This window comes from Miniopterus natalensis, chromosome 10, assembly GCF_054644295.1.
Source record: "Miniopterus natalensis isolate mMinNat1 chromosome 10, mMinNat1.hap1, whole genome shotgun sequence".
NCBI lineage: Eukaryota > Metazoa > Chordata > Mammalia > Chiroptera > Miniopteridae > Miniopterus > Miniopterus natalensis.
In genome coordinates this window covers 66,794,207-66,810,479 of record NC_142090.1, presented here as the reverse complement: position 1 = coordinate 66,810,479, position 16,273 = coordinate 66,794,207, and the positions used below count along the sequence as shown (strand labels likewise).

Sequence of the window (16,273 nt, the reverse complement as noted above, 5' to 3'; positions counted from 1 at the left end):
ACTCAGGTCAGAGACTTGAAGCAAGAGAGAATTTACCTCTCCTGCTAGCCCTGAAGAAGCTACCAAGAGCCCTAGAGCTATAAGGAAATGAATTACATCAACAACCATGTAATCTTGAAAGATGATCCTGAGCTTCAGACATGACCCAAATCTCAGTCCAAACTTGATTTCAACCTTATAAGACCCTGAATAGTAAACTCAGCTAAGTTGTCCTTGACCCCTGACCCATGGAAATCGGGATATAATAAAGTTTGTTACATAGCAATGGATAACTAATACATCCAACATTACTATGCATGTCATAGGCGTCTATTTTCCATATTTTACTCAGAATATTAATTCTGAAGTATATTAATTGGTGTTACAGACCAAACTGGATAACTGAACAAATATTTGTTGACTTGCTACAAACTGTTACTTAGGTTTCTCAAAGGCTTTATTCTTCTGCTATGGGCTGTGAATATCTAAGAATTATCATAAGCAGTATGTTCCAAACTTCTCAGGAACTGTTTCTCCCCATTGGCAACTTAAGAAAGCAGTGTTCTAAAGAATCCCCTTTAGGGGATAAAGAAAAGAACTTTTGGGTCTAATTTTAATATCTATTACCGCCCGCCCCCCCCCCCAAATTAGGAATCTGCTACTAGATCTGATTGGATAAATTAATTCAAGTTATAATTTTAATGGTGTTAAGAAAACAGTGTGATAGACATTCTGGAGCATGTTTACTTTAATATAACATTGAAAACATAGAGCTCTGACCAGAAGAAACGTATCGCTACTAATGGAGTGTTTCATAAATTCCAAAACGATTACTCCATCCACTATAGAATTGTTAAAATTCTTAATTATAAATAAAATTGAAATTTGTAATCTCGTTACATCCTTGCTAAAGCCCAACATCGGCTAACCTTTAGCCTGTAACTTGGTACTTAAGGTGGTTGTCCACATATGATAAAACACATAGATTATAGACTTTGTCCCCAAGATTTTACGCCTGACATTTCCTTTAAATGAAATGGTTGGAAAGTGAAAGATGTTGCCAGGGAAGCTTTTCCTTCTCTTCAGAGGCAGAGCCACTTTTCATGTCCATCTGCCGCTTACCTAATAAAGTTCCCATGGAGTCAGTTTGCTTCCTACCTCCTTAAACGTTTTTGTTCTCACTGGGCTTTCTGAGATCACTGCTGCAGAATCAATGGGAAGAATTTCTCTCTCCCTTTCTCCCTTTTCATTGCCTCTCAAGACTAGAATATAAGTCTGAATGGCTGGAAAAATAAAATGAGTGGAAATGGGCACCATTAGTAATGTTTAATGGAATTAATTAATTAAATATTTTTTTTTCACACTCTGGCGGTTAATTTATTTGTTCAAGGACTCATATTGCAAGCATTACTCCAAGCATGGGCTGTGATCCTGTGAGCCCAGATTCACGTATTTAGGGAGATAAAAGCAAATGGTGATGCATGTACATGGATGGAATTAAAGGTTCATGGTTAATCACACTGTAGTTTTTAAATCTCCGCAACCTAGAGCCCTGCAGTCACGGTCTTTGAGATCCTTCTGCGTGTTCCACAGGGTATGTGCGCTTTTCTTGAGCTGAGCAAATTCACCATCCTTCAGTTTCTAGGTGATAACCCTGGCTAATCCCTGAGCATTCAGGATACACGGAAGGCTCAGGAAGGCTTTGTTCTCATGCCATACATCCCCTTCACCACCGTTGACACTGGATGAATCCTAGGTAAATTTTTAAATATGGATTCAATGAGATCAGCCACACTTGATCCAATAGCCCAGTTGATGTATCCTTTTAGCTTGATGACTTCATAGGCGCTTTCAACTATCATCTTATGCACTTCCTTCCAATTTTCACTATCATTGTCTGTCTCCATTTCTGGATTCAGTTCCTGGAGAGAAACGCCTGCCACATTTACTACACGCCACACAGCCACACTTGAGTTGCCATGTTCTCCCAAAATCCATCCATGGCAGCTGCTGGCATGAATGCCAAGTTTTTCAGCCATAAGGTAGCGAAATCTAGCAGAATCCAGATTGCATCCACTTTCAATCATTTGGTGCTTGGGTAATCCACCTAGCTTCCAGGTAACTTATGTGAGAATATCCACTGGGCTAGAAGCCACAGTTATGATGGAGCCAGGGCTGTCCTTGATGATCCGGGGAATAATGAACCTGAAGACACTGACATTCTTCTGCACCAGGTTGAGGCGACTCTCTCCCTCTTGCTGGCAAACTCCTACCACAATCTTAGAATTGGCGGTCACAGAGTAATCTTTAACTGCCACAATTTTAGGTGTCTGAAGAAATAAGCTCCCATGCTGCAGATCCATCATTTCTTCTTTGAGTTTATCTCCCAAAACATCCACCAGGGCAAGCTCATCAGCCAGAGACTTTCCCAGAATGCTGATGGCACAGCCACGCCAACGTGTCCAACACCCATGACAGTGATTTTATTGTTTGGGACTGTTACCTCTTCTTTTGCAACTGGTGCAATCAGTTTTTCCTAAACAGTCACCATTGTGAACCGGAGAGAGAAGGCCCTCCAGAGCGTAGTAAGAGTCGCAGCAAGAAGACAATGTCAGCTGTGTGCATCTGACAGAAACAATTTAAATAGTATGTCTTTTATTTTAATCTCCCTTATTAATTTTATTTAGTCTAGACCTTTAATCAACCATTGTAATATAAGACTCATATAGAAATCTGGAGTCAGTTTGTTACTAAGTACCTTAGTGTCTTGTTTGTTATTTGCATGACAAAGGTATAGGCTTAGAATATTCTAAAAATCTCATTGTAAAATGAGAATACTGGAGAATTTATCAATATTTCAAGGCATTCCTAAACTTCAGATTTATCTAAAGATCAAGTTGTACAAAGACATCCGTGTCTTTGACACACTCTTTTCCCTTAAATCCTTAATGCCCTAGTATTGTTTTCAGATATAACAATAGTAATTCTCCTCTCCGTTCCCTGAAAACCATTATGAACTAGAAGATGAATTTCTATCTACATGCCTATGCTACGATGGTATTGTTACAAACCAGAGGGTGCTTCATAAATACAAAAGAAATTGGACTTTATGATAGTTCTAACTCAAAATGTCTCAAATCTGGCACCAATGATGTTTGAGCCAGTATTTTTTTCTTGTAGGGGGCTGGCCTGTGTATTGGAGGGTGTTTAGCAGTATCCCTGGTCTCTACCTACTAGATACCAGTTTCTACTCTTCTGGTTGATACAGTGTGTTCAGATACTGCCAAGTGTTTTGTGGGGAGCAAAGACCCTCCCAGTTGAGAACCACTGTCTAATTAATTATACATCTTCCACAGTTTGGAAATTGATCGGCTTCATTTTAATTTGGTTAATATATTTTGAAGGTTTTCTCTCATTCGTGGTGATTTGGTGTGGCTTTGTTTGCTGCGCTTGATTCATGTTAACAATAAGGACACACATCTAAAACTGTTTGGCCCAGTGAAAAGCATTTTAAGTTTGAAAGCACTTAAAATTATTGTCAAAATACTGAGGATACTTAGGGAGTGTGGTCATTGGCAGCAGTTGAGCCAGCACAAAAGCATAGTTTGGAGACTCATTGACCTTATGAAGATGTCCTGAATTGCTCTATTTGGGCTATAAATTAATGAATGGGCTTCTGATTTGATTGCTTGAAAGAATTACTTTGCCCATATTCCCTTTGCTTACTTTTCTTTAACTGCAGCAGGGGGAATTGAGCAGGTGTTGCTTATGCATAAAGAAAAATTCTTCTCTCGTTTATGCTTTTGCCTTGTAAGATTATCTTAGAAACAAATTATTATCCTGGCGGGGTGACTCAGTTGGTTTGAGTGTCATCCCACACACCAAACAGTTGCGGGTTCGATTTCTGGTCGGGGCACATACCTAGGTTGCAGGTTCCATCCCAGGTTGAGGTGCATATGGGAGGCAACCAGCCGATCCATGTTTCTCTCTTAGGTGAGGATTAGAAAGGAACAAATTACCTTATATGCTCTTGTTAACTAGTTAGAGAATTTACTTACCTCATTCCAAGGTTTCAAGTTCTGGAAGAGGGCACACAACAGGATGAAAATCCTCTGTTTTGCTAATGTGGGGGTAAAACTAACTTAAAGGAAAAAATGGGTTGGCAAAAAAAAAAAAAAAAAAATTACCAAGGGAAGTGGAAATTAGGCCGTCAAAACGGGAGGGATAAACAAACAAACAAAAAAGTTGTCTGGTGGCTTGACACCCAGGCTCAAGCATAATGACTTTCTCAGGCTGCAAGGAATTTCAGGGAGCATGAGAGAATGAATCTTATTTCTTTCAGGATTTTTGTAGGAAAACTGCCTTCACCCTGAAGGACTTACTGGTCTTTAATGTAACATATCCTTCACTTCATATCCTCGAAGTACTTGCCCCAAGGGTCCTCCCCACAGGACTAGGGTATATGTATGGATTAGGAGGCTTCTTGCATCGAGCCACGTGCTGCGCTCAGGAAGTTCTCTCTAAACACCCGAATGTAGTGCTGATCCCAAGCCACCAGTGTAGATTCTTTTGTTCCTTGTAAGCTATTCCAGTGCCATTTTTCTTTGCATTCTTTCACTCTTTGAAATGCCCAGAGAAAGAACCAGGGTACTAGCCACCTGCTTCCTCCTAGGAGGCTCTTCTGTATGTGTGTAAATTCATGGACAGACAGACATACATTTGGGAAGGGCACTAACTTTACCCACAATCCATTTCAGAAGCCTGTCAAGCAAAATTTTGTATATTCTCTTTCATACCAGTAAGTAGATATTTTTCTGCTGCTGAATATTACTCTATCAATTCTTCCCAAAATAAGGAATAAAGGATAAATTTCACCATTCACCTTAGCAGGAAGAATTTGCCTAGAATTTAAAAAGAGAGTTTTTGAGCTATAAAATCTTAAGATTAAATTTCCGCCATAGGTTCTATTCCCCACATTTTAGCAAGGTCATTTTGATATGCAAGTACATAATTTCCTTTGGATTCATGATACAGCTAAATCATTACAAAGGCTGTGTTGTAGCAAATGTTATTTTGAGGTTACTGTGTGTATAGAGAATGGACATAGAGAGTGCCTAAATGGATGTTCTGTGGTTTGAGGATCCTTTCTGGAAAGAGTAAAATATTACTCACATTTTTGTCTTCCCCTAACTTTTATATTCTTTTTCTTTCTCACCCGAATTAAAGGTAGTTTAATCTTTCAGACCGCTCTCTCTCCACCCCCTTCTCTCTGACACACACGCACACACACTCAGCTTCTCCCTGTCATCTTTTCCGACTCTTCAATTGAACCTCTACTCTGTTCCTCTCTACTTCTTTACTATTCATTCTTCAACTGCCTGTGGCTCTAACAATCTGGCTTCTGTCAGTTTGCAAATCTATTTTTGCTAAGGCCACCTTTGACTTCCCTGTCGTTAAATGTAACAAGCAATTATCGGCTGTATCTTATTTGATCTCTCATTAGCACTCACCTCCATGGCCCCTCTCTCTTGCATTGGCTTACAGGTCACCGATTTCCTTCTACCTTTATGAACATATTTCAAAGACTTTGTTGCTGGCTTCTGTTCCTCTAACAAATTCGGAGTTCCCAGGATTCCTTTCTAAGCCTCTAATGTTTCATGTCACATGCTTGCCTATTCAGTCTCATTCATTCTTCCATGGTTTCATTACCTCCCAACACAGAAGACTCCTACTTAGTTATTTATTGTTGCATAACAAACCACTCCAAAATTGAGTAGCTTAAAACAACAACTATTTTATTATTTCTCACTAGTCTTGGTGTTGACTGGGCTGAGCTGCCTTGCTTTCTTACCCCGTATGGTACCTGCTTTGGCCACAACATCCCTGGGCTCAGATGTGCCGGACAAGCAAGACGTTCTGCTCACACGGCTGGCATTTGACGCTGCCTAGTGGCTGGGACTTCATCTGAGACTGTCAATTGAGACATCAACATGTGTCCTATGCATGTGGCTTGGGCTTTGTATAGCATAATGGCTGAGTTCCAGGAAATGTTCCAAGAATGAGAAATCCTAGAGGGAGGAAATAGGTGCTGTAAATTCTCTGAAGGAGTGAGTCTGTGATTGGGGCATTGTCACTCTCACTACCTTCTATTTGTTGAGCTGTCACAGGGCCAACCCAGATTCAAGAGGGAAGGGAAATAAACTCCACATGTTGATGGGATGAGTAATGAAATGTATTTGGCCGTCTTTAGTCCAGCTACAAATTATTTAAATGTATCCTACATGCAAAATACCCGCACCACTCCTCAGGATACCCAAATCTTATCCCATTATTGCCTCAAGCTCAGAGAACGTGATCTCATTATTTAAATCAGGTCCAGGTGTGAATGAGCTCTTCTGGCTCCTCTTGATTTGAAAAACTAAGAACTAGAAGACATCTGACCCCCACAGACTCAGTAGGTAATGTGACAAGGACAGAAGAATTTAATAGACACCTTCATTCAAAAAGTAAGGAGGCAAATAGCAGTTCATAGAAATCTTGGAATTTAGCTGGACACATCAGTTCCTCAATTAGGGCTCCTTCTGGCTTTCTTGGATTGACTTTCTATGCCTCTTGGCTTACGTGCTGGGCCCCTGGCTCTCCCAGATGAGCCGTTCTTTTTCTTAAGAGATACCCTATGTGTTTAGCTGAGGAGCTTTCTCAGGCTGTGCCCTGCTTGCTGGCAGTCAGGGGTCTCAAAGGCCTCTTTTAATTCTGAATTATCACTGTTCCTTTCAGTACAAGCTGGTAGAAAACTTTGTGGGCTTCCTGAGTACCAAAATATAGTCAATACTATTAGACAAAAGAGACAGACATTTTTTTTGAAAAAGAGGCCCTTCTCTACCTTCAACTGAGAGATAGAAACCTTTTGTCTAGAAGAAAGTGTCAAAGAGGGACAGCCTTAGATCCTTCTCAGTTCTCAATCAAGGTTTTTATAGGCACACAATTAAGATTGTGATGCTGAGTATATGTTTTCTGACAGTGCCTTGTACTATTTGTGGAATAAACCACTTTAGAAGATCCTTTTAATAATAACTAATGTCCAATTATTTACAATTTATTTATTTTGGGGGGCAAACATGGATAGATTTGACACAGGCAACCAATCTTAATCTGCAGTGACCTAGTAACAACAGATCTATCTCTTGCTTGGAAAAAAAAGTAGAGGGTTAGAATAATCTATTTCTATAGGTCAAAGTTTTCAGAGAACATAACAAAGCATTTTATTTACAGTTTTTACTCTCTAGGTACCATCCCCCAACCTACCTGTCTCTAGTAACAAATCAATGGATGAAGTTTAAAGTATCATAATTTCCTGAAGTATGAAGCAGCATTTTTAAATTTCTTCACATCAGCTCTTTGGAAAGGATATAATTAAGTAAAATGATTTGCTATTTCTTCAGTTGCTAGATCAATTATTAATTTAAACTGGAGCTATATTTTTATGACAATTACCACAGACAGATTTGCAAACAAGATAATGTTATCTATTACTTGATCAAAATTCAATATGCAAAGTGTTGACAAAATAAGCTTAAGAAATATGACATTACTAATCACATTTCATAGCAATGAGATTCTAAATGCTTTTAATCAACTAAGCAACATCAAAGCAAAAGTAAGCAGGTTAAATGGAAATTAGAATATATTTCATGTAAAGAACTTTTGAAGTTATAAATAACTTGAGCCTACAGAAAAGGAAAGGGAGGAAATATGTACATTGAAAGCTACTGTGTTACTTGGTTTTAGAGAATATAAATTGCCTTCTAGATATATTTTCATTAATGTTAAGACTTAAATTCTATGGAAAGTATTACATAATTCTGATATCTAATTTTTTTCTGCATACAACAGGTGATTTTAAGTTTTCTTCTTTAAAAACTTAAGCTTTTTAAAGCTTAGTTTTGTGACTGGCCAGTAGTTTGGGGAATAGCAGAGCTGACTTCTATTGGATGTTATTGTGAGCATCTCCTTCCGATATTTTGTACATTACATAGGCCATGATGAGAGTATTTATACCATGGAAATGAACAAACACTGCAAATAAGAGTTCCCTGTCTTCCCAGATAGCTGATTGCAATCTATTTACCAGCATTACAACTGTTTAGTTGGTAGAGTAAAGGCATACTTTATAATTGGAAGTCAAATACAATAACTTGTCATACTTAGGGTCCTTCAGTCAAAGTAAGTTCAACTTGAATCAAATTTATAACAAAATGGTGGTTCAACCTCTTCTTTCAATGATAGGGAAAAAACAAAGCAAAACCACTATCCAAATGTTTTCGTAATTTCTTCTTTGGAAGCTCTACAATTCTTTCCCCATTAATACAAATAATTCCATATTTCAAAGTTTCCAGATGAGAAATTATGAGTTCGTTAACTGTCCATATTGTAGGAATGGCATTTAAGGCTGATTTACAATCTTAAACAGCTTAATATGGAAGTAATTTCCAATCAAAACTTTGAATACATAATAGAAATAAAGGCTCAATATAGGAGATCTATAGAAACTAAGCAGTACTAAAACTCTATGCTTTGTTCAGGAAAACGTTTGACATTTTTTCTTAAATCAAATGTTTTGTGTATTAATAGCAATTATATTTATTAGTTCTATGGCTGTGTGTATTCTTCACTCTTTGTGTGTTGTGTTCAGGTGCTTATGTGAGCTCACTTCTACATGTATCTGGTTCAGCTAAGATATTCTGCTCTAGGGGTAGCCTTCTATAGTATATGGATTCTACCACCAAATGTTCTATATTCATGCTAATTTGGAGAACATATTAATGCATCTGTGCCAAATGGTCAGAGGTAAATAGTCTTGTGTGTAAATCTTTACTTTGGATTTTTGATTATACTATGTAGTTTTGTCTAATGTTAAAACTATTACAAATTTTAAAATATTTTTGTTTTATTTAGATATAATTAAAATATAACATTATATATATGTTTGAAGTGTACAAGCTGCTGATTTTATACATTTCTAATATTCAGTATGATTATCACCTCTATCATGTCCCATAATTATCATTTCTTTTTGTGGTGGGAACAATTTAGATCTGCTCTCTTAGCAAGTGTGAAGTTTGCAATACAGGATTGTTGTCTGTGATCACTATGCTGTGCGTTGGGTCTCCCAAACCAGTGTTTCACTGGTTGCAAGTTTGTCCCATTAAGCAACATCTCCCCAATTCCCTCACCCCCCACCCCCTCATAACCATTATTCTGCTCTCTGTTTTTGCAAACTTGGCTTTTTCAGCTTCCACATATAAGTGATATTATACAGTATGTCTTCCTCTTTTGGACTCATCTCACTTAACATAATGCCCTCCGGGTCTATCCACGCTGCAAACAGCAGGGTTTCCTTTCTCATCGCCTGGGTATGAGCTAACTTCCCGTCTATCAGAGTTTGCTGGCTCTTTACAGTGGCATTTGGAAGCACACATGAAGAACTGGCCATGGAGCAGAGACACGTGGGTTTAGCACTAGGGGCACTGGGAGTGTTGACACTGGTAGGGAGATCCTAGGGTGTGGTAGTGCCGTATCTCATGGGGGACTTACTGCTCAGATCAGCCAGTAGGAACTGTACCTCTTTAATGCCCTTCATATTCTTATCTGCCTTTTTCCAGACCTTCTCCCTCCTCTTAGTCATGGATGTCCCCCTCGGTGCTCTGAGAGCTCCTGGAGAGAACCTGCTTTTCCAGCTACACCTGGAACCACTGGATCAGCTGTACACCCACCCAGTGCTCTCCTTTTCCTGGTGGGAGAGCCCACCACCTCCTGCTGGTTCAGCCTGTGCAGTGTTGCCTTAGGGGTGGGCGGCACTGGGAAATTTCCTCTAAACATCTCTGCTCTGTCCCAATTCATGTTTAACAAACAAAACAAAACAAAACAGTCTTTGATTTCAGAGAGGAAGAGAGAGAGGCAGAAACATCAATGATGAGAGAGTCATTGATCATTGATTGGCTGCCTCCTGCATGTTCCCCACTGGAGATCGAACCCACAAGCTAGGCATGTGCCCTGACCGGGAATGAAACCGCGATCTCCTGGATCCTAGGTGGATGCTCAGCCACTGAGCCACACTGCTGGGCCATGTGTGTTTTTTTTTCCCCTCTCCAATGGCGTGCTTCAATTTCCCTTTGGAAAAGCTGGACTTTTATTTCTCTCTTGTCTGTGATTTTCTGTACAGGTCAGTACTTCCCAAGTTTTTTCTTGACTCTGGCAAGAAGGGTCGGGGTAGATTTGCTGCTCTGCTTGTTCCACAGCCCATGAGGAGGTCTCCTGCCTGTCACCAGATGCCCTGGAATTCAGGACTCTTCCTGAATCCCTCGGTGTGTTGTGCTAGATCCTACAACTCCCACCCAGATGCTTGTGTTCATGGATAGATGTCCATTTCTTTGTTGAGAAGGAGTGAAATAACAGAGAAAAATCTTATGCCACATAATACTAAATCCGTGTTAAAAATATTGCTGATTATGAGTTTTTAGGCACGAGGTATGCACCATTCAAAATTCTAAATATAAAACCATTAATGGAAATGAAACTGGTGAACATTTATATACAAATGACTCAAAATATCAGCTAATCACATAATTTTTATGTACAAAAGGTTTATAAAACATTGAGGCAATTAAAAGAAGTGTGGAGCCTTTTTTTTTAATTGAAAGAAATAGTGAGCTTTAGAATAATTCAGACTTTGAAGATTGGCCTAGGTTTGAATTCCATTGCCATCACCTGACACTTTGACTTTTGAAAATCAGATTAACATTCTAAGCCTCAGATCCCTCAACTACAAAAGGAGATTATTCATATGAATAAATGACAACACATACATCAGCTTTAGAACAGTGCCTCTCATATAATTAGCAGTCAGTGAACATGAGATAATACTTATTATTAAAATACATAATTAAGAGCAATTTAATATGGAAAATATAAAATAAAAAGATAGGGTATAAAATTATAAGTATAATAGGAATTAAATACTGTATCCATTATTTTATGTAATATGCGCATATGCTTTATTGTTGAATATGTAATATTTAAATGTTCCTATAAGATAAAAATGGAACATATTTATAAGAATATCATTAGGATAATTAAAATTTTTTCTGTATACACTTGTTTACTTTCTACCCTTCTACATTGAACATGTATTATATAATGAAAAAATAGAAATCTGCAAGAAAATAATTTTATGATATGAGTTTTTTCTTGGTAGATTTTCTTGAGGAAAATTTGTTTTGGATACACAAACAAAACACCTAGTGGTTAATAAGAGCTTGAAAAGATACCAAACATTTTGTCAAATAAATTCTTAAAATGTGAATTTTAAGATCCTCTAAGTCATAGAAACTATAAAAAATCTCTTTGATATGTTAAACAGGTTTTGGCTTGGCTAAATTATAAATATTGCTTGTCACATTTTACACAGCCTTTTTCATTTTTTACAAGTTCTTGTGTTCACTCTTTCTAATCTAAATTACAATGTTGGAGAAAGAAATGACATGAGATAAGGGAGAAAGCTCAATTGTGTGTCCACGAATGACTCACAAGGCTGAGCAATTCGCTTACTGCAGTTGGATTTGCTTTCATCAAGAGTGATGACTGGACATTAAATAAGAATTTCATAAATTTCCAAGGACAAGAATTTCCTTCAAGTTAACATGTAAGCTTGAATATACCATCTACTCTGTGCATTTTAAATTTGAAAAATTAGAAAAGGATTTCTGAGGAGGGGTATTCAGAATAACTTACAAGTTTTATTTACAAGATAGGAACAGTTTTCATCATGACAGCTCTGTTATAATTTGAGACACTGAATTTTGTAACTGGGAACTATCTTAGCAATTAAACCCAAATGTCTCATTTTACAGATGAGGAAATGGGACCAAGGAATCTTTAGGGTTCTCTGTATGTAGCATCATGTCATCTGAAAATATTGACACTTTGACTTCTTTCTTTCCAATTTGAATGTTTTATATTTCTTTTTGTTTTCTTATTGCTGTGGTTAGGACTTTCAATATTATCTTGAAAAAAGGTGGTGAAAGTGGACATTCTTGTCTTGTTCCTGATTGTGAAGAAAACACTTTCAGCTTTTCATTAAGTATGTTAGCTGTGGGTTTGTCACATATGAACTTTGTTATGTTGAGGTATGTTCTGTCTATTTCCACTTTGCTGTGAGTTGGTTTTGTTTTATCATAAATGAATGATAGATTTTGTCAAATGCTTTTTATGCCTCCATTGATACAATCATATGATTTTTAGCTTTTATTTTATTTACGAGGTGTATCATGTTAATTGATTTTCAGATATTGAACCAACACAGCATCCCAGGGATAAATTCCACTTGATCATGGTGAATGATCTCTTTAATGTATTGCTGAATTCAGTTTGCTAATATTTTGCTGGGTATTTTTAAATCTATGTTCATCAGCGATATTGGCCTGTAATTTCCTTTATTTGGTAATGTCTTTGGTTTTGGTATCAGGGTAATGCTGGCCTTGTGGAATGAGTTTGGAAGCATTCTTTTCTTCTCATTTTTTTTGAAAAGTTTGAGGATGGGCATGAAGTCTTCTAAATATTTGGTAGAATTCACCTGTGAAGTCCTCTGGTCCAGGACTTTTGTTTGTTGGGAGTTTTTTTATTACTGGTTAATTTTTTTTGCTAGTTGTGGTCACTCAATTCTCTAGATTTGTTGATGTGAATGAGGCTCTCTGATAACCTTAAGAAAGGATAACTCTACCAGATGATCATGAAACAGTGCAGGACAGGACAATGAAAGAATGAAAATTTTCTGTGAATAGAGTGATGGATTGGTTGCTGGGAAGGCATATGAGGTAGTAAAAATGGAGGGTGAAATGTAATAGCTGTTGTATATCATAAATTAATGAAAATTAGGCTTATTTTTGGAAACTGAAGAGACAGTTGTAGAGGAAAGTCTAATCAAAAGAACCAGAGTAGAGTGTGCTTGTGAAGGATTAAAAAATGGTCACTGAAAATGCATTTTGATACCATATTATCTAGACTGCATCATACTTTTTATGTCTAAATAAGTAAAATATAATATTTGCTTTGTGAACAACAACAAAAAAGACTGTGAGTCAGGCTTAAATCTGAATTTTACCCCACGAAAGCAATAAAAAACACCTATAAATACACCAGTACAAAGAAGGAGCGAGGCATGGGGGTATCTTGAGTTCAGTTAACTTGGCTTTGAGCACTGCGTATTGTTGTTAGAGCCATTGCTCGTGAGCACTACTAGGAACAAGGTAAAGGGTCTAATTGCCTTAGTATCCCCAGCACCTAACACACCCTGGCATAAGGTAGCGCGCAGAATGTTTGTTGAGTTGGATGCATGAGGACACACGTTTCTCTTGTCTTAATTTTTTGTTTTTTAGGTTATTTAAATGGAAAGTAAAACAATTTTTCGAGATCCCAAAGTTTGTTATGAGCAAGTTAGTTAGTGCCTTTTCAAAGATTCTTTGGAAATATAGGGTGATAGTTCATGGAATATTAATGTTTAAGCTCTTTGGAAATAAGAATTATAGACAGGGACACTAAAAAGACAAAGTCAAGAAAGTTTGACCTACAAAACTGTATAATGTGAGGTTTGGCTGATGCAGTAACATTATTCTATTCCTTCCCAAATGGTTCAGAACTCTCTGCTCTTCCAAACTGCTGGAGCAAATACATCCTTGACCCACAAGGAAATGTTTCATCTCCTAGTTTAAAGGCTGTTTAAAAATAACGACTTTGCTTTTAGCAGTCAGTGCTCTCCTCTGAAATACTCTGCTGATTCACAAAGCTGTCTGAGAAATTCATGGTGTCGCTGCAATATCAGCCTGAATGAGGGCAAAGTACCCATTTGGTGATCAGAAAATTTACTTTATTGGCTAGAGGGCTACTCCCCTTTGATATAACGAAAGGCATTAGAAAATCTATTATGGGTGAATTATATTCTGCAGCCACCATCTTTTCTTGTTACAATTAGTATTTCATTTTAATTGTGCTGCTGTATAATTTCTTATGAAAAGATACTCAGTGTGAACTCTGAACAAGATTTTTTATTTTTTTTTACTATAATAGACTTTGTCCATGGAATATTTTCTTACTCTTCCCTGGGTCATAAAGAGAGGTAGAGAGATTTTTTACTTTATGTGGTCAAAGTTAGGCAATATTTTAAGTATTTCCCCTTATATCTACTTCTTTTGGGGTTGTTCTTGTCAAAGGAAAATGGATATATGCACCTTTTTCAGTCAAGCTGTATGGTCTAATGCCTAGTGAATTAGAGTGTGGTTGTCTCTCAGGCCATTTTGTATAGGTGGTCATAGGAAACATGTTCATAGCTTTTTTCATAAAGTGAAGACAGTTTCTCCTCCTAGAGGAAATAACAACTCAGGTACTTCTTAAGAATCTTTCCTATTTTATTAGACATTCATAATAACTGCTCTTTATAGCCTCCCCAATCCTTCACCATTTCTTCATTTATTGAGCAATCATTCACTTTTTATATGATAGGTGTGTGAGACTTTAAAAAAAAAACTATGCTGGTTAAAATATGAATAAAACATTCTCTGTCCTAACAAGCTCAGAATATTTTGGGAAGGACAGACATATAAGCAATTAACTTATGCTCAAAGAGTTTTTGGAGTGATTTCTTACTAAGATCAGGGAAGACTTTGCTGAAGTTCTAGAATTTAGAAGTGAGCCTTGAGGGGAGAGGGCATTTTGGGCTGAGTTAGCACAGGTGTAGTGTCATTAAAAAGTACGAACAGTCCAAGTAGCAATGAATAATCTTCTGTGTCTAAAGAGCAGAGAAATTGATGAGACTGAAAATACATGTTGGGTCCAGGTTATTGAGAGCTGAATAAATAATTAAAATGGTTGATTTTATTCTTTAAGCAGTGGGAGTCATTGAAGGTTTTTTAGGAGAGGTGTAAAAGGTCTGACTTAAAGTTTAGGAAAGTAACTCATAGCTATGTAGAGGACAGGCAGGAAAGTCAAAGACAGAAAATATGGAAAAAATGCTAGTTAGGTGTTTCAGTAGGAGAAAAATAGACTTTTTAAAATACTTTCTTTGCAAAGAAGTATTTTTACTGACTCAATGCTATTTGGTAACCACTGTCTTTAGATGTTGGATGAGAGCAACTTTCATCAGTCACTGGTCACCTTGGTAATCTTGAGTCTTGTTATTGAATGAACTGCATTCCCCTAAAATTCATATGTTGAAGCCCTAACTCTCAATGAGACTATATTTGAAAATAGGTCCTTTAGGGGAGCAATTAAGGTTAAATGAGGACCTAAAGGTGAGGCCCTAATCCAATAAGACTGGTGTCCATACAAGGACAAGAAGATACACCAGAGATCTTTTTTTTTCTTTCTGTGAGTACACAGAGAAAAGGGCATGTGAAGAGACAGAGACAGAGACAGGTAGCTGTCTACAAGTCAGGAAGCGCAGTCTCATCAGAAACCAAACCTGAGGACACCTTGACGTTGGACTTCTAGTCTCTAGAACTGTGAGAAAATAATTTTCTGTTGTTTAAGATACCTAGCCTGTGGCATTTTATGGTGGTAGCCAGAACAGACTAATACGGGCCTAGAGTAAAAGCCTGCTTGTCTTCAAGTTCCATATTGCTTCCCTTTCTCTCTCTATGGATATGGTTCTCCAAATCTGAGGCATGAGAAACCAAGAAGCACCCATTAGAATATTCCTCCTCTCAGATTCTCGTGGCATTTCAGAGGGAGTAGATTTAGAGATATTTGTCTACATAGAAACAACTGGGTTTAGAGATAAAGGAAAGACAACATCTCCTATTCCATCTGCATTTCTTAATCTTTCCTCATGATTATTCTTCTGAAATCAACCTCTTCAATGAGGCGTGTGCTTTTCCATCATGGACCTGACCTCAGGTAGGTTTGGTGTCCCTGGCTCCATGGCTGCACTGTTCTATTTCTCTTTGACATCTTGGATGCCACCTCACTTCTCACCTGATTTCTTTTTCTTGTTAACACCTTGTCATTGTTCATATATTCTAAGATTCTGTCTGTGGCTTCTGCTTCTTTTTTGGCTAGGGGAGATTGCTGCTGAGATTTCTTTTAAAATTATTTGACTTTATATCTGAAATGTATAAATGGACAGTCCTGTACCCTGGAGTTTCATGTACATAAAAGCCCTTTGTATATTTCAAGTTAAATGTCTTAACCACAGTGTAATTCATTCATGTAAGTTTGTATAGTTGACAGAGCATCTTCTTATATA

The 16,273-nt window shown here is 37.5% G+C and overlaps 1 pseudogene; it reads right to left on the bottom strand.

Moving 5' to 3' along the window:
- Positions 1-1,494: 1,494 nt before the first annotated feature.
- Positions 1,495-2,530, bottom strand: LOC107541634 (L-lactate dehydrogenase B chain-like; annotated as a pseudogene).
- Between the last annotated feature and the right edge of the window lie 13,743 nt (positions 2,531-16,273).